Consider the following 16,302-nt stretch of genomic DNA (forward strand, 5'->3'; position numbering starts at 1 on the left):
GGTAGTCAATGATTTGTGTATTTACCAATGTTGATGTGTTGATCATAGGTAACTGCCTCCCTGAATATGCTCCAGTCTGTGCTTTCAAAGCTACCTGCAGCCTGAGGTGGCGTCTTCTGGGCAGACTCTGATCTCGGCGTGAATTGGCTTGACTCACTTAACCTCATTTAATATCTGTATGCAGATATTAGCAAAATGGATATGTGGTCTGAGTATCTGAGGTGAAGTGAGGGTGCGCGACGACCTTGTAGACCCCACGAATGCTGGTATACGCCAGGTCAAACATATTCCCTCCTCTGGTTGCAAAGTTGACATGCTGGTGGAACTTTGGCAGGTCATTTTTAAGTTGGCATGATTGATGTCACCAGCAGCAATGAAGACACCATCCTGAGGTGAGAGGCTTCGGGGTTGCAGATTCTGCCGTAGAGTTCTTGCAACTAGTACAGAAGGGGATAATCACAATGGTACTGAGTTCCTCGGTAAGTAGAAGGACATGCACTTCACTGTGAAAAACTCTACCTGCAGAAAGCAGTGGGCCATTACTATCAAGGTGAACACACACCTGTTCTTATTGATGTAGAAACATGGACCTCCTACACGGGTCTCACAGGAGGTTACAGCATCTCTGTCCACCCGAAAACAGAATAGGTCTTCTAACTAGATGGTCGAGTCTGGAATGGTGTCATGAAGCCACGTTTCTGTCTGGACGAGTGTGCAATAGTCCTTCATCTCCCGCTGGTTCAGACACAAATGAAGGTAATTCAATTTCTTCTCCAGTGATCGAACAGTAGCAAGTAGAATCGACAGGAACACGGTCTTGCAGGAATCTGCTTTAAATCTTGTTTTAATACTGACGCACTTATCATGCTTCTGCGTTAGAGTGTATCGCTTCCAATGGCTGCTCCCCCGAGCAGTTATAGTAGACTGTGGCTCAGAGAGAGGACCTGCTCCCCGTGTTAGTCCTTAACTGTGCAACACCTTCATTATTTCACTTGTTAGCAAGGTAGTCTTGCAAATGTTAGTGTTCTTAATGCTCAGCTGTGCTTTTCAGTCGTAGAAAAAGTGAATAGCCCAAGAAATTTCAGCACTGGTTGAAGCCGGAGTGAGCACTGTGTGCATATAACCATATAACGATTACAGCACGGAAACAGGCCATCTCAGCCCTTCTAGTCCATACCGAACTGTTACTCTCAACTAGTCCCACCGACCTGCACTCAGCCCATAACCCTTCATTCCTTTCCTGTCCATATATCTATCCGATTTAACCTTAAACGACAATGCATGTGCACTGCCATCTTGTAGATATAAGCAGCATTTACAAAAAAATGCATAAACTAAACATAAGTGATACACAATTTTTACCTTTTTTGCAAGGTGATCAAAGTCCTCATAGTGTTGTTAAACTGTAATGAATAGCATTGTGCCAATTGATTTCAGAATCAAATGGTGAAAGGGAAGTAATTATTCTTGAACCTGGTGATCTGGGTCTTCCGGCTTCTGTACCTGTGAGAAGATGACATGGGGAAATTTGGTGATGGATGTTGCCTTCTTGAATCAGTAAGTACCACTGATGGAGGGGAGTGGTGTGCCCATGGTGTATCAGGCACAGTCCACTATTCTGTGCGGTTTCTTACATTCCTGCACATTCTAGTTACCGTACCAGACTGTGGTGTAACCAGTCAGGATATCACTTATCTGAGCTACTTGGATTGTGATTCATGCAATCATTTTGTTCTGTGACACAATGCTAATTGAGCTCAGGATGTGGTGGGATAGGGGTCAGCGGCTTGGGGCTTGGATATCCATGTTGGAGCTGCTCATGTAATGGACTCAAGGTATCAATGAGGTTTGTGGAATTTAGAGTCTCTTTGAAGCTCAGTATACCAATGGAGGCCGTTATAATCTCTAGATATACTCCTGTCTTAAATTGTCCTTTGGTGAAAAGGGTAATGCTCTACTTTTTTGGACAACTGGTGTCCTGCTCATGAAGCTTCTCCTCCAGTACTTTTGGGTAGGATTTTGACTCAGATGGTAGACCGGCAACATATTTCCATTATAAGAATGGAATGGTGTATAACCTGAAGGGGAATCAACAGGTGGTGCTATTCACTCCTTGTGTTTGGTGGTGGTACAAGTCACAGAATTGGGGGATGCACTTGGAGTATCATAGGAGAATAACTGCTGTGCATTTCCAGTGGCCAAGGAAATGAGTGTTGAGCATGGTTGACAGGATGATTGTCAAGTGAGTGTATGACTTAAACTGTGGCAGCATTCATCCAGATCAGTACGAAGTGTCCCCTTACATTGATTATGTGCCTTGTATAGGGAATATACTCCTTGAAGAATGAGGACCAACCTTATACAAATATTTAAAATTATGAGAAGCATAGATCAGGTGGATGGTAACAATCTTTTCCCCAGGGTAGAGGAGTCCAACTAGTGAGCATAGTGAGAGGGGAAAGATTTAAAAAGGACCTGAGGGGCAACTTTTTCATGTAGAGTGTAGTGAGTTTATGGAACGATCTGCCAGAGGAAGTGGTTGAGGCAAGTACTATAGTCATTGCACACGCTTAGGTAAATGGAAGGGAAAGGCTTAGAGGGAAAAAGGCCATTTTCTCTCTATGGGTAAGTGAGACTAGCTGAGTGAGCACAGTTGTCAGCGTGAACTCAATGCGCTGAAGAGCTTGTATCTATAATATATTGCTCTATGACTCTAAAAACTTCTAGGCTGTTAGGGGTCACTTGGTGTAGGATACCATTGTCTTAGCTGCTCTTGTAGACATAATGCAAAACTGGTTTGTCTAGTTAATGCTCTGGTCAGCAACTATCCTCAGACATTACCAGCAGTGCTACTGCATGTCAAGGGGAGAGGTGGGCCCATGAGCATTCTCATGTTGGAGATGGCCATTACCTGTGCAACTGGAAAAGTATTTTCTATTTATCACTGCATGGCTGAAAGTTACAGAGGTTGGTTGTTTCATTGATTGTTTCAGTAACAAGCACTGTGCTGCATGGGCTAAGAACCTGTTGCTTGCAATAAGCCCCTGTGCCAACATTTGTCAAATGGAGACTTGGAAAGGTAAATTAGTGATGATGTTCTTCCTGCTGATTAGACAGAAATTAGGACTCATAATATCAATGTAAAGGGCAGCCATCCAGGCCAGAGCAGAGAAAGAATTTTGGAAACCTTTACCTGAGGACTTGGAAGATTTAGTTGATTAGAAATTGTGTACATTTTAGATACTAAAGGAACCAATAACTCAAATAATTGAGCAAGAAAGTGGCATGAAGTAACAGATCAAACATGAACTCTTGAAAGACAAGTGATTTTGATTCTCGCATGGATAAAGCGGTGGCTGATCGGCAAGAGGCAAATAGCGGGAATAAAGGGAGCCTTTTCTGGTTGGCTGCTGGTGACTAGTGGTGCTCCATAAGACATAGACATAGGAGCAGAATTAGGCTATTTGGCCCATCGTTTCCAATGAGTCCGTATTGGGACCAATTATTTTTATATTATATGTCAATGATTTGGATCATGGAATTGATGGCTTTGTTGCAAGCTTTGCAGGCAATACAAAGATAGGTGGAGGGCAGCTAGGTTTGAGGAAGTAGAAAGGCTACAGAAAGACTCAGACAGGTTAGGAGAAAGGGCAAAAAACATCAAATGGAATACAGTGTCAGGAAGCGTTTGGTCATGTACTTTGGTAGATGAAATGAAAGGGTTGACTATTTTCTAAATGGAGAAAAAATACAAAAAACTGTGGCGCAAAGGGACCTGGGAGTCCCTATGCAGGATTCCCTGAAGGTTAATTTGCAGGTTGAGTCTATGGTGAGGAAGGCAATGTAATGTTAGCATTCATTTCAAGAGGATTAGAATATAAAAGCAAGGATGTAATGTAAAGCACTGGTGAGGCATCATTTGGAGTATTGTGAGCAATATGTACCATATCTTTACAGTTAAAGGTATCATTGGGTCTGTAATTGTGCCTTAGTTTTCTGCTAGTGCCTGTAGTACACACTCTCCAAAACAAGGCTCAGTGGGGTACAAATGTCATTCTTCTACACTTCCTTCTGGCAGGTGTTAAAATCATCCCAAGCATCTGCGTTGACATGAGACTCTCCATACAACCATCAGTTGCTATACCTCTGCTTTCCAGCTATAGTTTTGTCATCGTCTAGCTTGCTACCACAAGATCATAAGACATAGGAGCAGAATTAGGCCATCTGGCCATCGAATCTGCCAGCCATTCAATCATGGTTGATCCCTTTTTCCCTCTTCATCAACCCTAGTTCCCAGCCTTCTCCTCATAACCTTTGATGTCATGTCCATTCAAGAACCTATCGATCTCTGTCTTAAATACACCCAATGACCTGACCTCCACAGCTGCCTGTGGCAACAAATTCCACAAATTCACCACCCTTTGGCTAAAGAAATATCTCCGTATCTCCGTTTTGAAAAGGCACCCCTCTACCCTGAGGCTATGCCCTCTTGTCCTAGACTCTCCCACCATGGGAAACATCCTTTCCACATCTCCTCTGTCTAGGCCTTTCCGCACTCAAAAGATTTCAATGAGATCCCCCCCTCATCCTTCTGAATTCCAGCAAGTACAGACCAGAGCCATCAAACGTCCCTCGTCTGATAACCCTTTCATTCAAGGAATCATCCTTGTGAACCTCCTCTGGACCCTCTCCAATGCCAGCACATCTTTTCTAAGATGAGGGGCCCAAAGCTGTTCACAATACTCAAGGTGAGGCCTTACCAGTGCCTTATAAAGCCTCAGCATCACATCCCTGTTCTTATATTCTAGACCTCTTGAAATGAATGCTAACATAGCATTTGCCTTCCTCACCACCAATTCAATCTGAAGGTTAACCTTTAGGGTGTTCTGCACAAGGACTCACAAGTCCCCTTGCATCTCAGATTTTTAGATTTTCTCCCCGTTTAGAAAATATTTCGCACATTTATTTCTACTACCGAAGTGCATGACCATGCATTTTCCAACATTGTATTTCATTTGCCACTTTCTTGCCCATTCTACTAATCTGTCTAAGTCCTTCTGCATCTACCTGTTTCCTCAACACTACCCACCCCTCCACCAATCTTTGTATGATCTGCAAATTTGTCAAGAAGGCCATCTATTCTATCATCTACCATGCCTCAGTAAGACAGCATTTACAAGCAAACTTTAGCTGTTTCAAACACAACTCCTCGGGGTATCGGGCAGCGTCTGTGGAAATGCTACAGACTGATGACCTTTCATCAGGGAGACGAAACATGTAGGTGGATATCGGAGAGCAGGTAATTGATAGAGCCTGATTGTCAGTGGGAATGCTGAGAAGGGTTTTTCAGGTCTTTTTTGTTGACATTCACCCCAGATCAATGATAATTTACTTCCACTCCACATCCCAGGAGACTGTGTCCAATTTCTCAGTCCACAGTGGCCTGCTGGGGTAGGTATTGACAACCCTTCCACAGTCAGCTCCTCCTGACAATTTTCCAAGCTCAGAAAACCTGGTTAACACAAGCTAAAAATAAGAAATAATAAGAGGGCACTTACCAAGTTACTTTAACCTTACTTTAAAGTTATGCTGGTTAATTGAATTCCGATATTTTGACACTGAAAGGATCCTTTCCAGAAGACAATGAGTTTTGACCCGAAGAGTTGCAGGTATTCAAAATGCCAGAAAAGTTGCCATCAACATCAATGCCTCCATCTGGTGGGGTGAAATTCCCTCTAGATCTGCATTAAAACGATGTTCAGATCATCAGCATTTGCATTAAAAATTATAAATTGCCAAATGTGCCAGGCAGGGTTGGATAATATCGTACATACAAATACCTGGCTGATACAGCACAGCTAGAGTTGGAAGAGTTCTGGTGTAGATAAGGTACCAAACAAAGGTCTACAAACAATCTGCTAGAGGAACTCAGTGGGTTAGGCAGCATCTATAGGGTGAAAGGAATTGTTAATGTTCTGAGTTAAAACCCTACATCAGGAAATGTTTCTTTCAAACCAACGTCCTTTGTTGCATGTAAAAGAACGAAGAAGATCAGAAGTCCCACAGTCTGCAACACCCACGGTGGTTGTTATTCTTGGTCGCTCAGATCTCCCTCTGTATCAGGTGACAGGATGTAAGCCTTGATCTCTTGTTAGAATATAGAACACAGAACATCAAACAGTATAGCAGAGTACAGGCCCTTCGACCCATGATGTTATGCCAACCTTTTACTCGAACCTTCCCCTCCCATATAGCCCTCCATTTGCCTTTCATCCATGTACCTATTTAAGAGTTTCTTAAATGTCCCTGGGGGATCTGCCTCTACCAGCGCACCCAACAGTATGCTTCATACACTTACTACCCGCTATATAAAAAACCCACTTGCAACATCCATCCTATACTTTCCTCCAATTACCTCAGAAGTATGCCGTCTTATCCCTATTGCTGTCTGGGAAAAAAGGGGCTGGCTGTCCATTCTGTCTGTGCCTCTTACATCTTATACACCTCTATCGAGTCTATCAACCTCTGTTGCTCCAAAGAGAAATGCCCTCGCTCGCTCGACCTTACCTCATAAGACATGCTGTTGTAAGATGTTGCTTTGGGTCAATACCCCTTTCCGGACTTCATTTGCAGCTCGGTTCTGAGGGGGTTTCTGTTGGAGGTGTCACTCCTGGTGTAGCGGTGAGCTTTCCCATCACGGTAGACAGATTTAAAGGAGGGTAAGGCTGATGTTTACTTTTTGACCAACGACGCCAGGAACAAACGGTAATTTCTGGGGTTAGGATCCGAGGGTAACGTTTGGCTGGCAGCGCTGCAGTGGCAGATGGAGTAACACCCGCATCCACCATGTGGAAAGTTTAAACACTCATCTTTTATCCACATCGTTAATGAAGCAATTTCAATATATTAATCATCGGGTAATGGTCTGGTCTTCAATAAATAGCCTGTCAACACATGTTAAACCTACTAATACATATTGCTGGGCTCCTGCTGGGTTTGTGCAGAATTCTGTAATACCACATGCGGGTCACACCACTCCAGAGATAATATCTGCTTTACAGAAACTTTGCCATGCCACTCCTAAATGTGCACGACTGATATACAGCAAAACAAATGTACCAAGGGGATGGGCTCTGTCTGTTAGTCCATGGAGTCATTGGACCAAGAGTTCTGCTGCTTCTCCTCTCCCAGCCACCACTCCTTGACAGACCTTCCCCAGTCAGCTCCGCCGTCTTCAGGGAGAGAGAGGAAAAGAAAACAAAGGGGAAAATACTGTCGAAATGGATTCTCTCAGGAGAGTGCTCAGACCACAGTGTGTTGCTGCTAACTGTTCTGTTCCTGGACCAGTAACCTTGGAAAGCTTAGCTAATAATCCATTAAACAAGAGGAAATCTGCAGATGCTGGAAATCCAAAGCAAGACACACAAAATGCTGGAGGAACTCAGCAGGTCAGGGAATGTCCATGGAGCTGAGTCGATTTTTTGGGCTGAGACCCTTCTTCAAGGCAGAGAGGGTCTGAAGTAGGGCTCGGCCTCTTAGTCCTGAAGAAGGGTTTTAGCCCGAAACATCAACTATCTATTCATTTCCATGGATGCTACCTGACCTGCTGAGTACCTCCAGTATTTTGTGTGGAATCCATTAAACACTAGTTCAACCCCATTGTAACAGCTTTAGAATTTGAATAAAGGAAGATAGGTGGATAAAGAAAATATTGATATCAGTACAAGTGACCTTGAAACTAACTAAAAATAACTAGCAACAGACAAGGTGCCTGAGGAACTCAACAGGTCAGAAAGCTTCTGTGAAGGGAAATGGAGTGTTGATGTTTCAGACTGAAAGATAGGGGAAAGGTAGCCAACGCCAGGGGTCCCCAACCTTTTTTGCACTGTGGACCAGTTTAATATTGACAATATTCTTGCGGACCGGCCGACCAGGGGGTGGGGTGGGTGTTCAAGTAGGGTTAAACTCACCTCAACATGTCTTTTACAGTTAGGGTTGCCAACTTTCTCACTCCCAAATAAGGGACAAAAGTAGCAGTCAAATACAGGACATTTGTGTTTACCCGGAGAAAGACTACCATGACCATGAAGCCTTGCACAGGCACCTGTGTGTGCATGCGTGATGTGCACATATGTGACGTGCGCATGCACGTACGTGCCGATTTTTTTGGCTTAATCTTCCTGACTACACTGCACGTACATTAATTCTACTTTATATAGGCTGTGTATTTATCATATCATTCCTGCTTTTACTATATGTTAGTGTTATTTTAGGTTTTATGTGTTATTTGGTATGATTTGGTAGGTTATTTTTTGGGTCTGGGAACACTCAAAAATTTTTCCCATGTAAATTAATGATAATTGCTTCTTCGCTTTACGCCATTTTGGCACGAAAGGTTTCATAGGAACGTTCTACCTTTGCGGGGGAAATACGGGACAAGGGCGGTTCCCATATGGGACAAACCAATTTAGCCCAATATATGGAATGTCCCGGCAAATACGGGACAGTTGGCAACCCTAAGTTCAACAGTGCGTGACAGGGAATGAGGAAAGGTGCAGCTGACTCATATAGTTTCCTCACGGCCCAGTGGTTGGGGACCGCTGGCCAATGCAAATAGTTGAATAGAAGAGGTGGAGCAAGAGCAGCAGGAGATAGGCAAATGGAGGAGAGCAGTGTAGAAATAGCACAGAAGTTGAGAGGTGATAGATGGAGGCTGCAGATGATAGAATCTGATAGGAGAGCAAGCTGGAACGTAGAAGCAAACTAGAGAGGTTGAGAGGGCAAATGGGAACAGGAAGAGTGGGGACCCAGAGGGAGGAGTGTGTGAGTGACAGACAGAAGGAGTGAACAGAGGAGAGGAGAGGAAAGGAACAATGTGATGGTGTGCAGGGGTGAGCAAAGGAGGTACTGGATAGATCAAGGGGAGGGGGAAAGTGGACAGAGTGGGAGCAGTTTACTTGAAGTTGGATAAACAAGATGCTGGAAGAACTCAACATATCAGGCTGGATATCTCTTGTATCTGCAGAACTAGCTGTTAGAGAAGAACCCCTGGCCATCTCCAGTCTGACCTTTAATGTGTCTCTGGACTGAAGCCTCTGGGAAGCCAGATGTATAAAACTGTTGTAAATATCTTGCAACATCATATCCTGAACACATGAAGGGCAATTCTTCCCTCCTTAGAGAGGGTTGCAGCTGAAGCTATAATATTTTTGTTTTTATTTAGAGATACAGCAACGTAACAGGCACTTCTGGTCCAATCACACCACCCAATTACACACATGTGACTAATTATCCTACTAAACTGTACGTCTTTGGAATGTGGAAGGAAATTACTGTACCCGGAGGAAAGCCACAAGCAAGGAGAACATACTAACTCCTTACATACAGCGGCAGAATTGAACCCATATCTCTTGTGCTGTAATAGTCTCACACTACTGTGTCACCCCTAATGTCACGGTTTGACCAGTCTCAAACAGACTTACAATCCAAAATCTCCCAGTTGAGAATGATTACTGGGACAGCGCCAAATTTGGCATGTTGGTACCTCAAATTATATAGTATATGACAATTCAGATTTGCTGCATGTGCAGCAATAAAAGCCGGGTGATGATATATCATCTCTGGAGTCTCATTGCTTTAGGTCTTTTCTGCAATGTCAAATGGAGTCAATACATCACAACTTGGAGGGTGCCCCATTGACAAGAAGAGAACTCGAGATTGACTCCAGAACAGAGGAAGACTAGCTTTTAGGGCAGAAAATTCTCCTCACCAGATAACCGATGCAGGCCTAATAAAGAGGAAGACCTTCCCTTGCTCTCCAGTTGTATTGACGAAGAAAATCAGTCATCCCTATAGTTTTCTAAATCCCTTGCATCATGCCTGAAGAATGGGCTCTGCAGTGAAGGGTTTGAAAGGGAAAGCATTCAAACCACAGTAACCCAGTGAACCCACATCCGAGACAGATGTGCTGGTTGATTTTTAGCTCCATTCACTTCTCCTTTTACCAGTAAAAAGCAGAAGTATACTGCAATCATTTCTTTTCAAACTCATCAAAGTTTAGTGGGTAACACAATCCGCAATGTTAACATGGACCCAGCAGAAGAGAGATTCTACACTGAACAGCAGCAAGGTTCCTAGATTTCAAATGACTTTCTCCATATGAAGAACTAAAGTCCATTTCTAGGCTCAGACACCTTTCAATTTGAGCGCTTCACTCACATATGAACATTTGAATCAGAAGTAGGCCACATGGCCCATCAAGCCTGCACTCTTTTAAATAAAATCATAGCCAATTTGACTGTAAGCTTAACTCTACGTTCTTGCCCACCCCACTAACCTTGCTCCACATCTCCACCACAAAACCCCTTCCCACACTTTTCCAGTTCTCACTGGAACTGTAAACCAGTATGTTCTTTGCTACAGATAATAATCCTACCACAAGTGTCTGCAACCTCTGGTCAGATTATCACTTGCCATGTGTAGACATGGACCCAGCAAATAAACACACTGATGAAGGTATGAAATTGGTATTGTTACTGGTTTATTATTCTCACGTATATCAAGATACAGTGAAGGACTTTACTGCATCTTGCTCATACACAGCAATTTATAACACAGTACATTGAGATAGAAAAAGATAGAAGAATAACATTGCAGAATAAAGTGCAACAGCTACAGAAAAATGCAGTCAATAAAGTGGATAATCATAACAAGACAGATTGTGAGGTCAAGAGTCCTTTTCATACAAGAGGTCCATTCAGGACTGTAATAAAGCGGGATAGGAGATGTCCTTGATAATCCAGATAGAGTGCTTTCTATGGTGCAACAATAAAAATTGTACTCAATAATAACTGAATTTGATTCCACAATGTTGTCTGGCAGATATGAACTGTTCTCTGTGTGACAAAAACTTGCCCTTTGGACGCCCTTTCAAACTGCTTCCTCTCACCTTGATCTGAGCCCTCTGGATTTTGATAGCCTTATCATAGACTTTGACCCTATCCTATCTATGCTTCTTGTATACATCAATCATATCACCCCACAGCCTTCTCTACTGCACGTGGACTTGTCCAATTTCTGTAACACTTAAACATCTCGTTTATGAGGAAAAGTTTCTCACCATCCATCCCATATATGTCAGTGATAATGTTGTCTACCTCTATCAGGACCTGATTCAGCCTCTTCTGTTCCAAGGAAAACAAGCTCAGCCCATCTAGTGTGACCCTCTGATTCTCGGACTGGGTATTTGTACCAAAGTTTAAACATCTTACATCACTTCATGGGCAGAGAGAGACAGATATTGGGGAAAAGTAAAGCAGTGTATCTGATCCAGACACCTTATCACCAAAAGTGGGGGTCTGCCAGTATAGGCTAGTACCAGTTAGAAAATGGTCCAAGTAGCATTTGCAAATAAGTTAAATCTGCATGATCACCGCTACAGCCTTGTAGGTAAGGAGTTTAAATTTCATTCGTCCTGCCTGAAGGCAGTTTTCTGTCATTCTTCTGTTGCTGTTTGTTACTTGGGTAATTTTGGCTCCTCCCTCTATCCTGAAGGCACTTCAAAATAACCATGTTGCTTTGGACATGAGCTGCACTATGAGCAGGCAGGATACAGGTACCAGGTTCCATTCTGAAGGACATCAATGGCCCAGTTGTGTTTTACTGGTTCCAAGCCACAAGTTACCAGGTTTATTGAATTGAAGCTGATACCTTGTTGTGATTAAATACAAAATAGCTGTTGGATGTTCATAATTTGCACTGTAACGAGCTATCTGCTTCAGGTATCTCCTTCAAGCACAGTGGGGTAGATCCAGGCACTGATAGTGTACAATGGGTGAGACTAAATTGGGTGCTTTATCATTCCTCCACTGACCAATTAAAGTACAAACAGGATAAAATGTAAATTAGCAGGTAATTTGCTATCAGCCATCTTTTTGAATACAATCTACAATCCCATGTGAAGATAAACAATCTCATGTGGCAATTTTGGAGATAAGCAGTGAATTATCCAGTGTCCTGGCAAATCTTTACTTCTCATTCAGCAAGATCAGATCATTTGGCTGCTACTTCTGATGATTCTGGGAGCTTGTTGTGCAGTAATGTTTTAAATATGGTTCCTATACTACACAATGATCAGAATTCATTTGCTGTAGAGCACGTTTGGGAGGTTGTAAAATGCACATGGAAAGGTGCTATATTAATGAAGTCTCCCCCTTTCCTCTCTCATTTTACCAGGGTTTCTATTACTCCTCCACCACAAATGCTGCTCAACCTGCTGAGTTCCTCCAGCAGTTTTATTTTCTGCAAACAACAGGAATTCTGCAGATGCTGGAAATTCAAGCAACACACATCAAGGTTGCTGGTGAACGCAGCAGGCCAGGCAGCATCTCTAGGAAGAGGTACAGTCGACGTTTCAGGCTGAGACCCTTCGTCACGACTAACTGAAGGAAGAGTAAGTAAGAGATTTGAAAGTGGGAGAGGGAGGGGGAGATCCAAAATGATAGGAGAAGACAGGAGGGGGAGGGATGGAGCCAAGAGCTGGACAGGTGATTGGCAAAGGGGATATGAGAGGATCATGGGAGAGGAGGCCCAGGGAGAAAGACAGGGGCGGGGGGGAACCCAGACCATTCAGGGCCCCAGACAGTCCTTCCAGCTGAGGCGACACTTCACCTGTGAGTCGGCTGGGGTGATATATTGCATCCGCTGCTCCCGATGTGGCCTTCTATATATTGGCGAGACCTGACGCAGACTGGGAGACCGCTTTGCTGAACACCTACGCTCTGTCTGCCAGAGAAAGCAGGATCTCCCAGTGGCCACACATTTTAATTTCACATCCCATTCCCATTCTGACATGTCTATCCACGGCCTCCTCTATTGTAAAGATGAAGCCACACTCAGGTTGGAGGAACAACACCTTATATTCTGTCTGGGTAGCCTCCAACCTGATGGGATGAACATTGACTTCTCTAACTTCAGCTAATGCCCCACCTCCCCCTGGTACCCCATCTGTTATTTATTTTTATACACACATTCTTTCTCTCACTTTCCTCTCATATCCTCTTTGCCAATCACCTGTCCAGCTCTTGGCTCCATCCCTCCCCCTCCTGTCTTCTCCTATCATTTTGGATCTCCCCCTCCCCCTCACACTTTCAAATCTCTTACTAACTCTTCCTTCAGTTAGTCCTGATAAAGGGTCTCGGCCTGAAACGTCGACTGTACCTCTTCCTAGAGATGCTGCCTGGCCTGCTGCGTTCACCAGCAACTTTGATGTGTGTAGTTTTATTTTCTGCTCCAGTTTCCAGCATCTGCAGTCACTTGTGACTCCTTTCCATTACTGTCATCCACTCTCCACCTCTGTGATTAGATGCTTTCTTCTTCCCACAATACCGACTATGTAAACATTATTTTCAAGATGTTAACATCACTGGGAAGACGAACATTAGTGGCTCAACTCTTCTCTTGGTTAAGTGATAGTGAGATGCCCTCAGGAAGTGCTGTGTTACAACTGTGGCAAACTCTGAGACATAATCCAGGATCCTGGACAATGTGCAAATATACACCACTTGGGATAGACCCAAGAACTCTCTAGCTACAGTGACTCAAGGAATAGTTCAAATGATGTTTCAAAAAGTGGTACTTTTTCAAGGGTATTTAGGAATGGGGAATAAATGCAGCACTTGCCAATGACCTCCAGACCCTGAAAATGAATAAAATAAGCTAAAGACCTTTTTTTGAATGTCCTCCTATATTATTTAGGAAGCAGTTCTAGAAGTTAGACCTTCTAAAGGACAGATGATATACTTCCAAGTTAGAATGGTTTGTAACTTGGAGAGGAACCTTCAAATGGGAGGTGTTCCCCACGTCTGCTTCTCCTGTAATGAATGGTCGCAGTTGCATATGGCATGAACATTGACTTCTCAAACTTCTGCTAATGCCCCACCTCCCCCTCGTACCCCATCCGTTATTTACTTATATACACACATTCTTTCTCTCTCTCTCCTTTTTCTCCCTCTGTCCCTCTGACTATACCCCTTGTCCATCCTCTGGGTTTTCCCCTCCTCCCCCTTGTCTTTCACCCTGGGCCTCCTGTCTCATGATCCTCTCATATCCCTTTTGCCTATCACCTGTCCAGCTCTTGGCTCCATCCATCCCCCTCCTGTCTTCTCCTATCATTTTGTATCTCCCCCTCCCCCTCCCACTTTCAAATCTCTTACTAGCTCTTCCTTCAGTTAGTCCTGACGAAGGGTCTCAGCCCAAAACGTCAACTGTACCTCTTCCTAGAGATGCTGCCTGGCCTGCTGCGTTCACCAGCAACTTTGATGTGTGTTGCTTGAATTTCCAGCACCTGCATATTGTGATGTGTTTGGGTGTTCGGTAAAAGAACTAAAAGAATAGAAGTTGTTGTCAGTAAAATGGAGCATTGTTAACTAAAGCCAGAGCAGAAATCCAATGTTTCTCTGAGAACTCCTACTACTGAGGAAGTGTCGGTTTTTGACACTTATATCGAGAGCATTCTCCATAGTTTGGAGCCTACGATAAACATAGAAGATTGCATTTTATTTTATCCAAAAAGGAAGTGAGACTTCCTCAAAATTATTGAAAGCTGCTTTCTATGTAACACTTCGGATGAATAATGCTTTTATATAATTTGACACTTCCTGTGGCAAGACAAAAACAATGTTGTAGTATCACAATGCATAAAACAAAACCATTCAACTTAATCATGAGGAATTCTGCAGGTGCGGGAAGCCCTGAGCGACACACACAAAATGCTGGAGGAACTCACCAGGTCAGGCAGCATCTATGAAAATGAATAAGCAGTTGATGTTTTGGGCTGAGACCCTTCTTCAGGACTAGAAGGGAAGGGGGAAGCTGTCAGAATGAAAAGGTTGGGGTGAGAAGAAGGAGGCTAGCTAGAAGGTGACAGGTGAAGCCAGGTGGGTGGGAAAGAAAAACAGGTGGAGAGGAAGTAATCTGTTAGGAGAGAAGAGTGTACCATAGGAGAAGGGGAAGGAGGAGGGGACCAGTGGGGGAATGTGTGACAAGCAGGTGAGAAGAGGTACAGGGCCAGGGTGGGGAATGAAAGAAGAATGGTGGAGGAAGGAAATTAATTTTACTGGAAGGAGAGATTGATATTTCTGCCATCAGGTTGGAGGCTACCCAGACAGAATATAAGCTGTTGTTCCTCCACCCCGAGGATGTCGTCATCGTGGAAAAAGAGGAGGCCATGGACCGATATGTTGGAATGGGAATGGGAATCAGAATTGGCACTGGGAAGTTCTACTTTTGGCGGTTGGAGCAGAGAAGCTCGGTAAAGTAGTCCCCCATTTTACGCGGGTTTTTGCAATGCAGAGGAGGCCTCACCGGGAGCACCGGACACAATAGAGAACCTCAGCAGATTCGCAGGTGAAGTGTTGCCTCACCTGAAAGGACTGTCTGGGGCCCTGAATAGAGATGAGGGAGGAGGTGAATGGGCAGGTGTAGCACGTTGGCTGCTTGGAGAGATTCATGTCAGGAGGAAGATTAGGAAGTTTCCCTTGACTCAGCTTCTACCACATTCCAGATCATGACTACTCACAGAGTAAAAGATTTTAAAATAAAATTAATAAATTATAATTAACTAGTTGGAAATTAATTTTTATTGTTTTAGATGTCCAATTGAAAACCAGTGGTTTCAAAGCAAAACAGCATGTAGTGTTTCTACTCCAATCACCTTAAAATCATGCCCCGTCATATTAGTCATTTCCACCCTTTGTAAAAGTTTCTGGCTGTCCACTTTATCTATGTCTCTTATCATCTTGTACACCTCTATCAAGTCATTTGCAAGCTTACTAACTTGCTGTAAAGAGAAAGGTCTTAGCTCACTCAACCATGCATTGTATTCCAGTCAGAATCCTGGTAAATATCCTTTTCAACCTCTCGAAAGCTTCCACATCCTTCATTTAATGAAGTGACCACAGCTGAACACAATACTGCATGCGGTCGAATTAGTTTTATAGAAGCTGCAACATTACCCTGTGGCTCTGAACTCAATCCCCTAAATATGCCATCTGAATTACCCTATCAACTTGGATGGGAATTTTGAGGGACCTATGGACTTGGACATAAGGTCCCACTGTTTCTTCCCACTGCTAGGAATCATCAACTCTGTACTCTACCTTCCAAACTGTATCACTTCACACTTCTTTGGATTGAACTCCATCTGCAACTTCTCAGCTCAGCTCTTCATCCTAACAATGCCCCTATTGTAATCTATGACAACCTTCTACAGTATCAACAGCATCACCAACCAATGTGCCAGCT

General features: G+C 43.6%; 1 long non-coding RNA gene across 2 annotated transcripts in view; it reads left to right on the top strand.

Moving 5' to 3' along the window:
- Nucleotides 1-16,302, top strand: part of LOC140211823 (uncharacterized) — a 75,297-nt gene that overhangs the window by 26,156 nt on the left and 32,839 nt on the right. For both annotated transcript variants that reach the window (XR_011889597.1, XR_011889598.1), the window contains exon 2: nt 12,235-12,451. This is a non-coding gene — a long non-coding RNA (uncharacterized lncRNA). The remainder of the gene's footprint in view (nt 1-12,234; nt 12,452-16,302) is intronic.

The sequence above is a fragment of the Mobula birostris genome, chromosome 18 (assembly GCF_030028105.1).
Source record: "Mobula birostris isolate sMobBir1 chromosome 18, sMobBir1.hap1, whole genome shotgun sequence".
NCBI lineage: Eukaryota > Metazoa > Chordata > Chondrichthyes > Myliobatiformes > Myliobatidae > Mobula > Mobula birostris.